Source organism: Anolis carolinensis, chromosome 4 (assembly GCF_035594765.1).
Source record: "Anolis carolinensis isolate JA03-04 chromosome 4, rAnoCar3.1.pri, whole genome shotgun sequence".
NCBI lineage: Eukaryota > Metazoa > Chordata > Lepidosauria > Squamata > Dactyloidae > Anolis > Anolis carolinensis.
In genome coordinates, this window is record NC_085844.1 from 142,179,258 (window position 1) to 142,194,494 (window position 15,237).

Here is a 15,237-nt window from a genome sequence, read left to right on the forward strand (position 1 = left end):
CTGGCACTTCCATTAGGCAGAGTGCAAGAGCTGCTTCACAAGGCAAGTACTGGGCTGTTGGCTATGAACAGTAGTAAAGTGTTGCTAAACAGATCTCTATGGACAATACAATTTGCCAGGTGCTCCTTAAACTGACCAATTACTTTCAAGAATCAACAGCAATGTCATAATATCAAATGAACATTCAGCTGTCTGATTAATTTTTAGATGAAAAGCTGTTGTACATAGAAGGTAGAGGAAGATGCCATTGTATGACTTGCTTCAGGTATCAACATATTTTAGGTAGCCCCAAACAGGGTAGTCCTGTTTCCCCTCCCCCATATACACCCAGATATTTTTCAGACCTTGACATAAAAAGAGAGGGAGTAATTTCTCATGGTGCTCTGGTAATTTGGAAGTTCACATGTGTATATACTTGTCTAAAAAGTGTAATTTATGTATAGGTTGATGCAGGGCTGTAGGCAAGGGCGGGCATTAGGGGTTCAACCTCCCCCCTGAAATTTTTCAGGTTTTTAAAAAACCGATTTACTCATGAATTTTAACTGGTTAACCAAATCCCCATGAGTGTCCACTGAAGTTTCTCAACGGAGCCTGATTTCTAAATTATTTTGTGTTATAGAACCACTCTTCATAATTTGCTAAAAAAGTTTCAACCCCCCCCCCCCCCCTCAAATAAATAAATGTTTTTCTGGCTATGGCCCTGGGTTGATGACATGTTTTGAGGGTAAAATTGTAGATTTTAGTATGACCCATGGATAAATTGAGAATCATTTCATGAAGAGGGAAAAGTGACTATGCTGCCCCACCACTGTCTTCCTGCCCTTGCCATTGTCCTCAGATAAGGGGAATTGTTTGTTTTAGAAAAAAAGTTTAGGTACATTATTAACTCTTATAAAAAAATGGAACCATCTCCTTCCCCGAGATAAGTGGAAAAAGGTGAGAGCTTAGTCTGTTATGGAAGCAACTATAAAAGGCATCAAGTCCCTCTACTTTGCCCAAGGGTCACTACCACTACCATTTTCCCATGCAAGCATCCAAAAGGAGCAGAAGCAATACTGTGACAAAGGGAGTAGAGCTGGTCAGTGCATCTTTTAAGTTTTCCCAGGATGAACTAAGCTCTCTTCTTTGGCTACTCTGCTCAGAGAAGAGGATGTCCCATCTCTTTTTAATAAGAGTACATAGGTATGTTGAACCAGATCTTTGGGCCTGTTTTTTTAAAAAAAGAAATTGAAACTTTTTGACATGAGTATACTGAGTATATTAGTACATCATTGAAGTCCTATTTAGCAAGAGTGAAACTGAGCAATGTGACTGGCTCATTCAATGTGGTTCTTGTTGGAATCACAGACGCCTTAAAGGGCCAGACTTAAAAGTGTCTTCAAAACAGAGTTTATTGAAACAAAAGGAAAAGGACGCAGGGATACTTAAATGCAGTTCCACTGATCAAAAACTCAAAAACCCAAACCAGACCCGGTCCAAAAGGTAAACAGAAATGTAATCCAGAATGACTGGATGCAAAAAGCCATAAGTCAAACCAAGTGCTCTAAGGCAAAGCAAAAAGGCACAGTACACAAATGGTTAACAGTGGGAGTTGCAAGAAGTGAAGCGTTGTCAGCCGAAGTCCAAGGTCGAAATTCGAGGAATCCAAAGCAGCGTTGCTCCAGTGTCCGCAGAAGCAGCGTCTCCAGCCAAACCGGTTCAAGGTTCAACTGCAGATCCGGTTCAACTGCAGATCCGAGTTCAACGCCGAACATGAAACAGGCAGCAGCAAGACTACAATAAACTTTCCCAATACACAGCAACCAGCACATGAATGCACATCAACACCTTGCCTTCTGCAAAGACTCCTCATCCCTGAACCCACTTTTATCTACAAACTATCATCAGAAGATGAACTGACCACCGCCCCATCATCATCCCCAACAGCTGCTCCCAGCTATTCACGTGAATTCCCTTGCCTTTCCTTCCAATTCCTCCATCTCCTGTCAAGATTTAGATCTCCCCAAGACTCAGTTGAATCCCCTGATTGCCAGTCTTCATCCCCAGAGAACCCCATAAAGGTATCACTAGTTGTTGGTGCCTCACAAATAGCTTGTACTTCTCTTATCTTAGTCCAATTCATGGTGTCTCCTTCTTCTCCTTCACTCATTGACCCATCGTTCCCAGAGAATCCCTCAAACGACTCCTTATCTGTAGGTGCTGTAAGTATGTCCCGGATCCTCTTTCTCTGCTGCTCATCATCAGATTCCTGCTCCCGAGTCACTCTTTTTCCCCTTCTGGCACCCATACTACTGTTTGTAACGTTACTCACAAGATCTACTACAACAGTTCTGCTTCTTATAGATGCCATAACATTCGAGCCATAGACAAGTGGTTCCTACAATGCTTTGATAACATATAATGGTTCCTCAGTGACTATAAGAACCAAAAGATATCTGGGATTAGACTGTAAGACATCCATATGATGAAATGTGAATTCCAAGAACATTTACATCAGAGTTTGGAGAAATTACTTTTTTGGTCTACAACCAAGAATTCCTCAATCAGATTTATCATGGAAACTAACTTTCCAAAACACTATTTTAAGACATTTAAGAGTTTTCTACTGTATCCATCGGCAGAACAATGCAGATGTTGCAGATACCACATATTTGCTCTCTGAAGTTTAGGCTTATAGTCAGAAGCTCCTTGATTAATTGCATCTTAATAACTCCTTGTATGCCTGAATACTACACTGCTGAGTTGATGAATTTCTAGATAGCCTGATTGATTGTATAGCGGGTGGGTGCATATGTTACTAGACTCATATAAATTATCAAGAGATGCTGGGCCATTGTAAACTCTCTCATCTGGGGAGAAAGACAATCCATTCCTCCACTCCAACATTTTGTTTTGATATTTGCTTTCAAGCACCTCATTGCCTGTTGTGTCTTGCATTGCTTCTTTGTAGTGGCATTCCTCCTGCTGCTTTTCATGTAGCTGTCACACTGTAGTGACAATCATTGCAAACAACAAAAGGATAGGCCCCTTTTTGATATGTTGGCTGAAATAGCAATTTTCACCCAAACTTCTGCTTCTTGTGGCACATCAAAGTGAGATAAGATGTATGTAGAGGCAATACAATCTTTACAAATAAGAGTTAGTAGAGAAGTTTAACATCTTTGCCTCCAGTTGGAATGGAAAACAGATTCTTTTTAACTACTCTTCTATTGAATGAAAGGAGTAAGGGATGGGCAAACTTGTCAGATTTTGGAAATGTTTCCAGAATCTTACAACCATTATATAAGTAAAGGTAAAGGTTTCCCCTGACGTTAAGTCCAGTCATGTCTGACTCTGGGGGTTGGTGCTCATTTCTAAGCCGAAGAGCCGGCGTTGTCCGTAGACACCTCCAAGGTCATGTGGCCGGCATGACTGCATGGAACGCCGTTACCTTCCCGCTGGAGTGGTACCTATTGATCTACTCACATTGGCATGTTTTTGAACTGCTAGGTTGGCAGGAGCTGGAGCTAACAGCGGCTGCTCCCGCCGCTCCCGGGATTTGAACCTGGGATCTTTCGGTCTCCAGCTCAGTGCTTTAATGCAGTTCGCCACTGGGGCTCCTGTATGTATAGGCCACATTAAAAGGTTACAACTGTACAAAATGGCACCCATTTATAAACTTGCACTCAAGAAGAATGGATAAAAAGAATATGGGATATAATGAATATGGACTACCTAACTTTCTTGCTATCAACAACACAAAATAAGCAAAAAAGAAAAAAAAAAGAAAAAAAAAGGATAGATTGGACACTGGTAAAGGACTGGATGAAGAAAGAAAAAGTTAGAATATTGTTATAAAGCCCTTAACATGAAGGAGAAGTGTCAACTGTCGACACAAAAAAATGAATGATACCAACAACATAAATAATACAAATAGTTATGACAACTTTATAGAGAATGGAAGTCAAGAATTGACAAGGATCCCGACCCCTCCTGCACTTATTACCCCTTTCCCCCTCACTTTCTACCAGCCCCCTCCCTACCCCCCCATTCCTCCTTCCCCCCCCCATACTTTCCTAACCCACTAAGATGGATTTTATTGTTATTTTCAAAATTTAATAAAAATTATTTTAACACAGGATTTATTTATTTATTTACATCATTTCTATCCCACCTTTCTCACCCGAGGGGAATCAAGGCGGCTTACAAATCTGGCAAAATTCAATGCCAATAAACAACAGTACAATAGGATAAAAACATAGAGCAATTAAAAACAATTAGGCATTAAACAGTAAAACACTATACAAAACTTAAAACATATAAAGTGCTTAAATCCATTCATCCAAAAGCTTGCATATAATCCTTGATCCAGACTGTGTTGAAGCCGTAAAAGCTTATTTGTTAAACTTTTGCGCACATAGCCAAGTCTTAAATTTCTTTCTAAGGATGGGTTAAAGGTGCACTGTTCATGATGCCATGTTTCCAATACACGTAATTCAGTCTTGAAGTGCACCTATTTGTTTTATTTTTAAAAAATTAAAAATAAAACAAATAGGTGCACTTCAAGACTGAATTATAAAAATAAATAAATGCCACTGTAAATAAGGGTCAAGCATTTCTTATCTCAAATTCTAAAGCCTGAGATACTCCAAAATTTGGAAATATTCACTGGAGTGACTGACAGGACACTGAATCAGCTTTCTGCTGTTCAGTATACTTAACCTGTGTTTGGCCCACAAACTAACCATGCCTTACCTGTGCAAATGCCTTCCTTGAAATACTAGAAAATGCACAACAGCACACGCACAACTTCTTACATGTGTTCATCTTATTGCTTTTCTTACAGCAGAATAACATCTTCAGGAATGAATACAAGGAACCATAGCAAAAATAGGACAGTGGTATATTTTCTTTCCAGAATTACTCCGTTTCATATAACTTGGCAAGAAACATGCACATCACACCAAACTCTGCATGGATATGGTGTACTTTATAACTAATCAGGATTTGGCCTGTGTTTGGGAAGGCTTTCCAAACATGTGTGAGGTTTATGATATAGGTTGTTCTTGTTGTTTTCACTGTCTACAAGGAATTGGATTGAGACCAGCAAATCTGTTAGTACAAGTGGCGGAGATGGTACAGTTTTATTCCCAAGGCTTCCTTCTGCTGTTTATTTTTCATGATAATTCATCAGCTTTCTTGTCTTTGTGGAGCTCATGAGTGTGGTTGCCTGCAGTCATTAAAAAGAGGGTACTATATGTCAATTTGGAGATAACATTATGCTATCAGATCTAAGGGGAATGTTTGCCATCAGAAATCAATCTTCCTTAAAACAACAGAGATCTCCCCCAAAGCTTTTTCATCCCCCAAAATCAAAATATTTTGCAATACCGGAAAGCTCAAAAACTCTTCCATGTGAGAGCTGACAGGCAACTGTAATCAAATTGTCAAGGAATTGCTCTGACTGTGGCAAAGCGAGAATGTTAGATTACATGTGTCAGCATGCGAAGATAAAGACTGCATAGTGAAGGCAGTGTTGAAAGCTTGATAGGGGAGGAGAAGTTTATCGCTGTAAACTATAACCTGCTGCAGACAGTTCTGCTACCTCAGCGTTCCTCTGTTTGCATTAAAAACCTTTATGATCAATAAAATGTCTCAGTTTTGCCTTTTTGGGAAAATACGTTTAGAATTCTCATGTCACCTGTGCTCGGCCAATTAAGCTGAAGACTAATTGTTATTCCAATGCCTTCAAAGTAATAAAGGATGTTGCCTTCAAACGCCTTGTGTATTACACTCCTCCTCCCCCCTTGTAACAGATTGGGCTGGGTGGGGACACTTGAAAAGAAAGAAATACTTATTTTATGAAAAGTATTGGCACAGAAGGAAGAGCATAGAACAGAGCATGGAAAAATTACTTCATTGAACTACAATTTTGTATGCAAAAATGTCTGTGATATAGGTATCCACCTCTGATAATACAGGAATCATTTTTTTAATAGATTCAGGATTTGTTTGTCATTGTTTCTTTGATTTATTTTGTAATGTATATTATTATTTATTGTATTGTTTATTGTGTTGTGATGTGTTGTTCTTTTATATGCTGTTTATATTGTATTGTTTTGGGCATGGCCCCATGATGGTGGCGGGGTATAAATAAAGTATTATTATTATTATTATTATTATTATTATTATTATTATTATTATTATTATGTTTAGAGAGAACAAGGGAAAAGGTCTCCCCGAAATTAGGCCCTTCTGGGTAGCGTCATCCGTGGAGGAGGTGGTAAAATCCTCCCTCCCCCAGTTTTGTCAGGATTAGGAAGAGCATTTTGTGACTGCTCCTACATTCTGGATCTCTGTTTCTAAGACCTCTTTTACACTGCCATAAAAATCCAGTTTATCTGCTTTGATAAACTGGATTATATGGTAGTGTAGACTCAGATAAGCAAGTTGAAAGCAGATAATGTGGATTATCGGCCTTCATTTTCTGGATTATATGGCAATGTAGAAGGGGCCTGAAAGAGTGTCTAGGCTACTTCATACTTGCCATTATTTTGCCATCAAATGAAGACTTTTCTGTTCCAGCAGATAAAGTGATACCTTTAGTTAAGAGTTTAGTTCATTCTGTGACTGAGATCTTAACTCAAATCAATCTTATCTCAAAGCAGATTTGCCCATTGAAATGTATTGAAATGCTATTAATCAATTTCTCCTTGAACCCCCCCCCCCCCCCCCATTTTTGTTATGCGTTTTTAAATAAGAAAATGTACTTTATAAATTACAAATAATGTATAAAGAAAACCCTGGACATTCACATGGAACAATAACAAAAGAAAGATCACTTTTAAAATGGTAGTAGCTCAAAGTTGTGGCAAGGAAGCACATATGAGGCAACAAAATATGTATTGGCCAGTGTAACAGCAAGTCAAAACCTCCACATTCACATGGAACAATAACAAAAGAAAGAACAACTTTTAAATGATAGAAGTACTAAGTTTTGACAAGGAAGCACAAAGCGAAGAGACAGAAGCACCATTTTCTTCATTCTGTACTCATTCTAGCTTCCCTCCCTCTCATTCTCTCTCCCTCCCACTCTTCATGAAGCTGAACATACCAGGAATAAAAAATACACAAAAGCAACTAACCCAAAGTTCCTCAAAGCGAACAATAGCAAAGCGGACATCAATCCCCCAAAATGGATAAGAGCAGACAGCAATCTCCCAAAGCAGACAAGAGCATGAGGCACAGAGGCTGCTCCCTTGAAGCCCTAAAGCCCTGTACTCATGTGCTACTATGCTCTCTGGCACTAGCTCTTAACTAAGAATGCTGCTCTTATGTCAAAGTGAAACCCAGGCCAAGTGCCGGCTTGTAACTCAAAACACTAATAAGTTGGTAGGCTCGCAAATTGAGGTTTCACTGTATTGGAGAGCTTATTGCTTTATACACTGAGCCTTACTGCTCTACTTTTATCTATGCTTTGAATCCATGCTTTATGTGGTTTTAATTCTATAGGCATCTTAATGTAATGTTAATATTAACTTTTTTGATATGTTTTCAGCTATATATGGTTTTACATGTACAGTAACAGTTCTGTATTTGCAGGACTGGTATGTCCAGTTTCATTTACCCACGTTTAAAATATTATGTCTTCTCTAGGCTTTTTAGGTCCTTTTATTCTATGGTATGCTTCTGCTAGAAGTCATTCATTTCAATAAAGTTGCTATTTTCTGCAGTTTTGTGTTTCCATAGTAAGTCCAGGAACTGGATATGGGAGTTATACTGTATTTTTTTAACTCTGAAAACTGCCTTGAGTTCCACTCTTTGAGAAACAGTGGGATATAGGCAAATGATTACTTATACGGACAGACCTAATTCATTCAAAGTGCTGTTGAAAGAGATTAACCACTTGTTCAGATTCCTTTCAATGGGGATTATACTAGAACGTGGAAAGAACTTTTTCCAGTTCCTATTTTAAGGTTAACCTGCTTCATGTGCACTTTCTGAACTAATGCAGCAACTGAAACACAGATGTACTTTGGGATTTACACTTCTTGGAATGTCCATAAGTATACAAAACATGACTATTAAGGGAACCCATGCACTAAAATGTGTATATTTGTGAAAATAATGTAAAAATGTGCATCCTATTGTAGGAAATATTTGGCAATACAGTAGAGCCTCACTTATCCAACACTCGCTTATCCAACGTTCTGGATTATTCAACGCATTTTTGTAGTCAATGTTTTCAATACATCGTGATATTTTGGTGCTAAATTCGTAAATACAGTAATTACTACATAGCATTACTGTGTGTCGAACTACTTTTTCTGTCAAATTTGTTGTATAACATGATGCTTTGGTGCTTCATTTGTAAAATCATAACCTAATTTAATGTTTAAAAGGCTTTTCCTTAATCTCTCCTTATTATCCAACATATTCGCTTATCCAACTTTCTGCTGGCCCATTTACGTTGGATAAGCGAGACTCTACTGTATTTGTAGTTTGCAGAATTCCAAATGAGTGCTTAAAACATAATTTGAAAATGAATATGGTAATAGAATCAGACAAATTTAATAGAGAAGGAATGGTAAGAACTCAAAATTTATATATTTGTCCATCACCAGTTAAGACAAAGTCCTAGAGGAAAGGTTTTGCCTTGTGGTTTTGGGAAATTGGTTTTGACCTATAAATTATAAATAAAAATCAATGGCTCACATTTTGTTCAGAAAATATTATGGAAACAACTAAGATACAGGAACACTGTGTAATTCATTTTCTTGAACCAAGCTCACTATTTTTTAAAAAAGAATTTGCTTTATTTTTATTTCTTTGTCTGATCTGTTGATTGTAATAAATTATTAATTATCCCACCTTTTCTTCTGATATAGGGACTCAAGGCAGCTAACGGCAAACATAACAGGATATAGAGCAAATGCACTTAAATGTGAAGATAAAAAATAAAATAAAATCGTTTGTGTCATGGAGCAAAAATATTAAAATACATTTAAAACAACTCGTACAAGCTACACATCCTTCCCCTAAATCCCACTAACCTCATCTCACTACATCAAGCATGGGCAAATTTCACCCCCCCCAGGTGTTTTCGGCTTCAACTCTCATAATTCCTAAATCCTGGAGGTCCAAAGTTTGTCCATGCCTGCACTACATCCTGCCTCTCACTATGAAAGCACTCTAATGCATTCACAGCTACTGAAGCTTCAATCAGTGAAAATGATATGTTGTTGCAGTTATCTTGCCTTGATGTGAGTCATGGTTGTCATGTCCTGCTTGGATAAACATGATTGTAATTTTCACAAGATGAAATTTTGAAGCCATATGAGGTCATAGAGGTAAGCTGGACTTCCAGTTACAGTTTTGGATCCAGAAGCATTTGTGGACTCAAAAAGTTATTACCATCTTTATAAACAATGCTCACTCTTGTAAAAATCCATGCTCCTATGGTTCTTTGAGTAAGAAAAAGTAGCTCATTTATTCAACATATGTCATAGTTGATAATATGACTTTTAGCTGTCTAAAGATTTATGTTCATATTTTTCTTTCCTTGTTTGACATCCTTATTTTCTTCTCAACTCCATTTTTCTAATTGGAAGGCTTTGTTTATGAAAACAGTGTCTTGAATAAACTTATGTAGTGCTGAAATTCATACATTGCTAAGTAGCCTGTGTGTTTCTCAATATTTTAGATGTTTTAAGATCAGTCTGAAATCCAGTAAGCAATCTCAACCTGTCCTTTAGAATTTCTGTTTACGAAAACTTTTTGCTTCCTTAGTTGTCAATTAACATATTATCATCCCATCTTCCCCTAGGTGGTCCCAGCTGCAGTCCACTGGGCAAAGATGTGCTTTATCTAAATATGTGATATGCATCTCATTTTTTGCTCTGCGAGAATTGTAATTCATCACTTTCATGTACTGTCTTTATGTTTTATGAATCAAAGCAGTAATTCCAGAACTGTGTTTTAGGGCACACAAATTGAGTAGAGGGGCTGTGAGAAACAAATGAAATAGTATGGTTTCTATCACAATGGGCAATCAGATTCTGATGTATACAGTGTTCCCCTGCTACTTCGCGGTTCGCTTTTCTCAGACTCGCTGTTTCGTGGGGAAACGGGGGTATATTTAAACATTATTTTAATTGTTATGTAGCCTTTCTCCCCCTTCCAACCCTTCCCTATCAGCGCCTGCTGGGCCCTTGCTCTGGGCCCATCATGTTGCTCTGGCTGCTTCCCTGCAGCCAGGGAAGAATGAATGCTGCTCCAGCCGGATGAGTGAGCGAGGGAGGGTGGGTGAGAGAGTGAAGGCCGGGGGCAGCAACAAAAGCTTGGAAGAGGCAGACAGATCTGGCCTCTGCCTCCACTCCACCCCCTCTTCTGAGTCCTCCACATTTCCCAGCGTGGCCCTACTTTGCGGATTTCCATTTATTGCGGTAGGTCCTGGAACAGAACCCCCGCGATAAGCAAGGGAACACTGTATACCTAAGATTAAGGTACATTCGGTTACAAGTTGGCAACCCCCACTTTTTATCTCTGTAGTAAAAGTAAAAGTTTTCCCTGATGTTAAGTCCAGTCGTGACCGACTCTGGGGGTTGGTGCTCATCTCCATTTCTAAGCCGAAGAGCCGGCATTGTCCATAGACACCTCCAAGGTCATGTGGCCGGCATGACTGCATGGAGTGCCATTACCTTCCCACCAGGGCAGTACCTATTGATCTACTCACATTTGCATGTTTTCGAACTGCTAGGTTGGCAGGAGCTGGGGCTAACAGCGGGTGCTCATTTCGCTCCCGGGATTTGAACCTGGGACCTTTTGGTCCACAAGTTCAGCAGCTCAGCACTTTAACACACTGTGTCACCAGGGGCATCTCTGTCGCAGCTATCAAACTGGGGTTCCAAACATTCAACCCCTTCTGCGGAAGCTGCACCCTTTGTCCAAGGAGAAAAACCCATAAGCAAACTGTCTTTTAGCAAAGAAAGATTTATATGAAAATATATACAAACACAACAGTCCTTGGCTTTTATCAGCTGCTTTCAAACGGCGAAACAAAATGTTCTTATCTTCAAGCTTTCAAGCTCCAACCTTTCAAACTCTCTGGTTTCCAGACTCTCGTCTTCAAACTCTCTTCGGCTCCACTCCAACAGGTTTCCAACAGCAACACCATCATCGTCACCATCACCTTCACTTTCACTATCACATTCACTAACTCAAGATTTACTCAGTCTCTATTAATAGCACTCTGTCTTTAGCAGGTGTCTTGATTGCTGCTGGTCATACATGGATAGGACATGATTCTTACAAACACTTATCCATTTAACATAAGAAATGACCTAAATAATATAAAACTCTGACAATCTCTGTACTTGTATATTTATAATTTTACTCAGATGAGATTTATACTGTATGTTGTGTTTATATTGTCTGTTTTGATAAGGCCAATTGACTGATTAATAAAATTGTTTTGGTGCAGTCAACTTCAACTTATCATGACCCTATAAATGAGAGACCTTCAGAAGCCCCGGTCATTGAACCCATTCATTCAAGTCCTGCAAACTCAAGTCTGTGGCCTCCTTGATTGATCACACCATCTGTAATACCATCTTTGCATTTTCTTACAACCTAATCTGCCAAGCATTATTGTATTTTCCAGTGAATTACATTGTCACAGGATATGTCCAAAATACAGCAGCTGTAATTCAATAACTTTGGCTTTCAGTGCGAGTTCAGGTCTCATTTTCTGTAGGACTCACTTTTTTTAGCACTCGTTATTCACATACATCTTCAACAACATATTCAAACATTTGGATTTTCTTTTTGTCAGATTTTTTTTACCATCCAAACTCTCATACCATTTTACAGTCTGGATTGATGGTGTTGGAATCTTGACATATAATTTTGTTCCATGATTTCTGGTTCCCAGCTGGTTCTCAAATTCCTGACTTGCCCGTAGCTGCATTCACAAATTTAATAATTTCTGTGGGGTGATATATCATTCTTATTCTAAGAAATATTTGCAAAGTATCCACCAGCCACATTTCGACTCATTATGTCTTTTAGATTTCCAGGGGTAGTCAATGGAAAGCATGAACCTGCAGATATCTAGATCATGGCCCAAAAATGAGATGGAGTGGTCTGAGCTAAAACAGGCTATTTTCTGATACATTACACCCATTTTTGTGAGCAGAGAATATGTGTAGGCCATAATATGAAATGTGAATAACTTATTTTACAGTTCCTCCTTTCCGCCATGACTGAACATGAGCACTGAAAGATATTTGGAGAATATCTCATATGAGGCTTTTCTCCCCGCCCCCCCCAGTTACAATCTCTTCTTTTTCCCTACAATATCTTTTCTCATTGGCATAAGTTTAAAATGAATACAATGCATTTGCCTTTTCATGGCAGGATGAAGTTTTGTTGTCTTTCATCTTAGTATGTTCTCATATGCTTGAGAAGAATCCTTCAGGATCAGTTAATAGGAATGAATAATTTCAGCAAGAAAGAGGTTTGGCAACTCTACTAACTTTGTAGCAATGAACACCAGTCTTCCTTGTCACTTGTGTTGAAGAATCAGAACAAAATCATAATCTTGTGGAAGTTCTTTAGCACCAGTGTATATTAAACACACACACATCACAAAATGAGTAATATTAACCCAAAGATTCGGAAGAATATTAAATCTCAGAGGCTATAAAGTGTGAGTAAACTAAGGTCACTGCTCTGAAATGTATGTGATGATTTCACCAAGCGATTTGGTTGACAAAGGTAAGTGAGTTGTGGGAAGTACCTGAGAGCAAAAAGATGAAATGATGTGATAGACTTTTGTGTATGTCTTGCTTAACGGTTAGGGAGCAAATCCTGTTCTTGATGATATAGTACTAAAATGTAGATCGGTGTATAGAATTATAACCAAAATAATATGTTACTCAAATAAATCATTGTTCACTTACACCTAAGAAACATATTCAGGGGAAAGCTGTATTGTCCAGGCAGCAAAACCAAAACTCAGCAAAAAGTTGAATTATTTTTTCTTCTTGAGAAATTCAATATTCTCTTCAATGTTCTCTTCAATGTTCTCTGGCAATCTAAGAGCTCTGCAGCCTCATAGAGACAGCCTGGATCCCAAGAGAAGTTACTTTACTACTGCTGATGGAGTTTAAATTTTACTGTCCTTTGCCACAGTCTCCACATGGCCAATAAAAGGAGTGACATTTTCTTGCACTGAGATCTCTCCAGATCAACTTAACTACCAAAAAAACCCTGATACCAAATATAACTCCAACATCGGTACTTTTATTTTCACATATGATCTTTTAAATGTCTTTTACTAGATGAAGAAGCTTTAAAATCTTACATGATATATTTTGAACATTTTGGTTGGCTATTGGTATTTGCCAATACTGGATGTTTCTGTAGTCACCTTACATCTGTTTCTGTCCATCCTATTACAAAATTGTACACTTGATCCTATTGCTTCTGTTGATTTCAACATTTAACAGGTGTACCAGGTGGGGAAAGTGTCAAGTGTCAGATAGTCATTATATAAATATGATGTTTTGTTACCAAGCGGTGCTTAAATTGGATTTCTTACTAATTTCTTCGAAGTGCTCCCTTTCATTTGTAAAAGATGAACATGCCACAAAAAGCAGGAAAATATGATAACAGTTGGCAGCAATATGAAAAGCATTTATCATGCCATTTAGTGTTTTAAATAACATGAAAACATAAAACAGCATAAAAGAATTATTTCTTTCATATTTGTCATAACAAGAATATTGGCAGTGAAATCCTCAGTCACCATTACAAAAGCTTTCTACTTCTACTAATTTCATGACTGTGGTGATGGAATATGACACAGTGTGCAAAAGAATGGCAGAAATTGACAGCAAAAATTATGGTGTGAGATTCTGGTCATTCATTTCCAACACTAGAACTCTGTGAATAACAAAACACTGATTTACACCTCCACAAAATACTGTGCAATCCAGCTTAGTTTTGTGCAGCTAATTCTTGTAGATATATTTTCATTTGTAGGTTAAAGCAAGAATTATTGGAAATGAAAGGTATTAATTATCTACTCACACGATTACTAGTTTTGAATAACAGGTCTAAGTCATACAGATGAATTTGTTCCATGTTGTTCATCTGAACAAGACTAATTCAAGACTAAGGACTTTATCACACAAAGTGGGCAAGCCAGCATTATAGCAGGCTCAACTGACCCTTTTGGCAAGAGTCCCTATCACACAATGCTGTCTAAACCCCACTCCCAGCCTGTCCTCCCCCCCCCTCCGATTCTCCCATCTGTAGCTATTAACAGGTACAAACATTGACAGCTCTCAGTCATACAATATTCCCATCACATGCCTTTTTTTGCAATAGGTCCCTTCCACTTCTGTGCTGGCATGCCAGCAGTAGAGTTGCATCAAAGACAGGGTTGTACTACTCTTCCCCTTCCCCCTCACTATTCCCAAGATGGCTGATTATCTTTTCTGGAGTTGTGCAATTGCACTAAAAACAAAAGTAGTAACAAAAAATAAGTATGGAGTTAAGAGGGTGTTTGGAAGTGCGATTGAAGGAATACAGATAGGCAAATCAGGTTTTTAACACCAAGACAGCTACCCAGCTGCTGTATGCTTCCAGCATTGATGGTCTAACATCTAAGATAGAAAAGCAGTAAGCTTCGTTTTTGAGGGCCCTCTTCCAGTTTCCCCAGATGTGTGCCATTTTACGTCCTACTGCTAGAATCTGGAGAAATCTCCCTGTCAACAGGAGCTCTTAAATATAGGCTTAAGGTTAGTGTTTTCGGTTTGGGCTCAGGTCTAATTAATCATTGAGCCCAGGATGAGTTTACTAGGATCTGCGGTTTAAGCTTAATTCTAAAAAAGCCTCTTCTATCAGCCTTTCTGTATCCTTCTTAACTCACCTAGGTTTCGACATGGCACATGAATCTATTAAATGAAGGCTGTGGGACATTGAGTTCTGTGAGCTGTGTTCTCTCTCATATGCTTTTTGGTTCCCCAGGCGCACTCTTTATGCACTATAGTGGGTAATGTGTTCCCCTCTGAATTGCTTCGAGGTAGATTTGTGGGACTCCCATATAACACCTGACTTTGCCCATGTAAAACCAGAAAGGTGAATGTATGTATCACATCTTGTTGTCCTACAGTTTTTATATGCAGACTCAATAACGAATTAATCCACTACTGAGAAACTTACCTGAGAAACTTAGACTAATTCTATGTA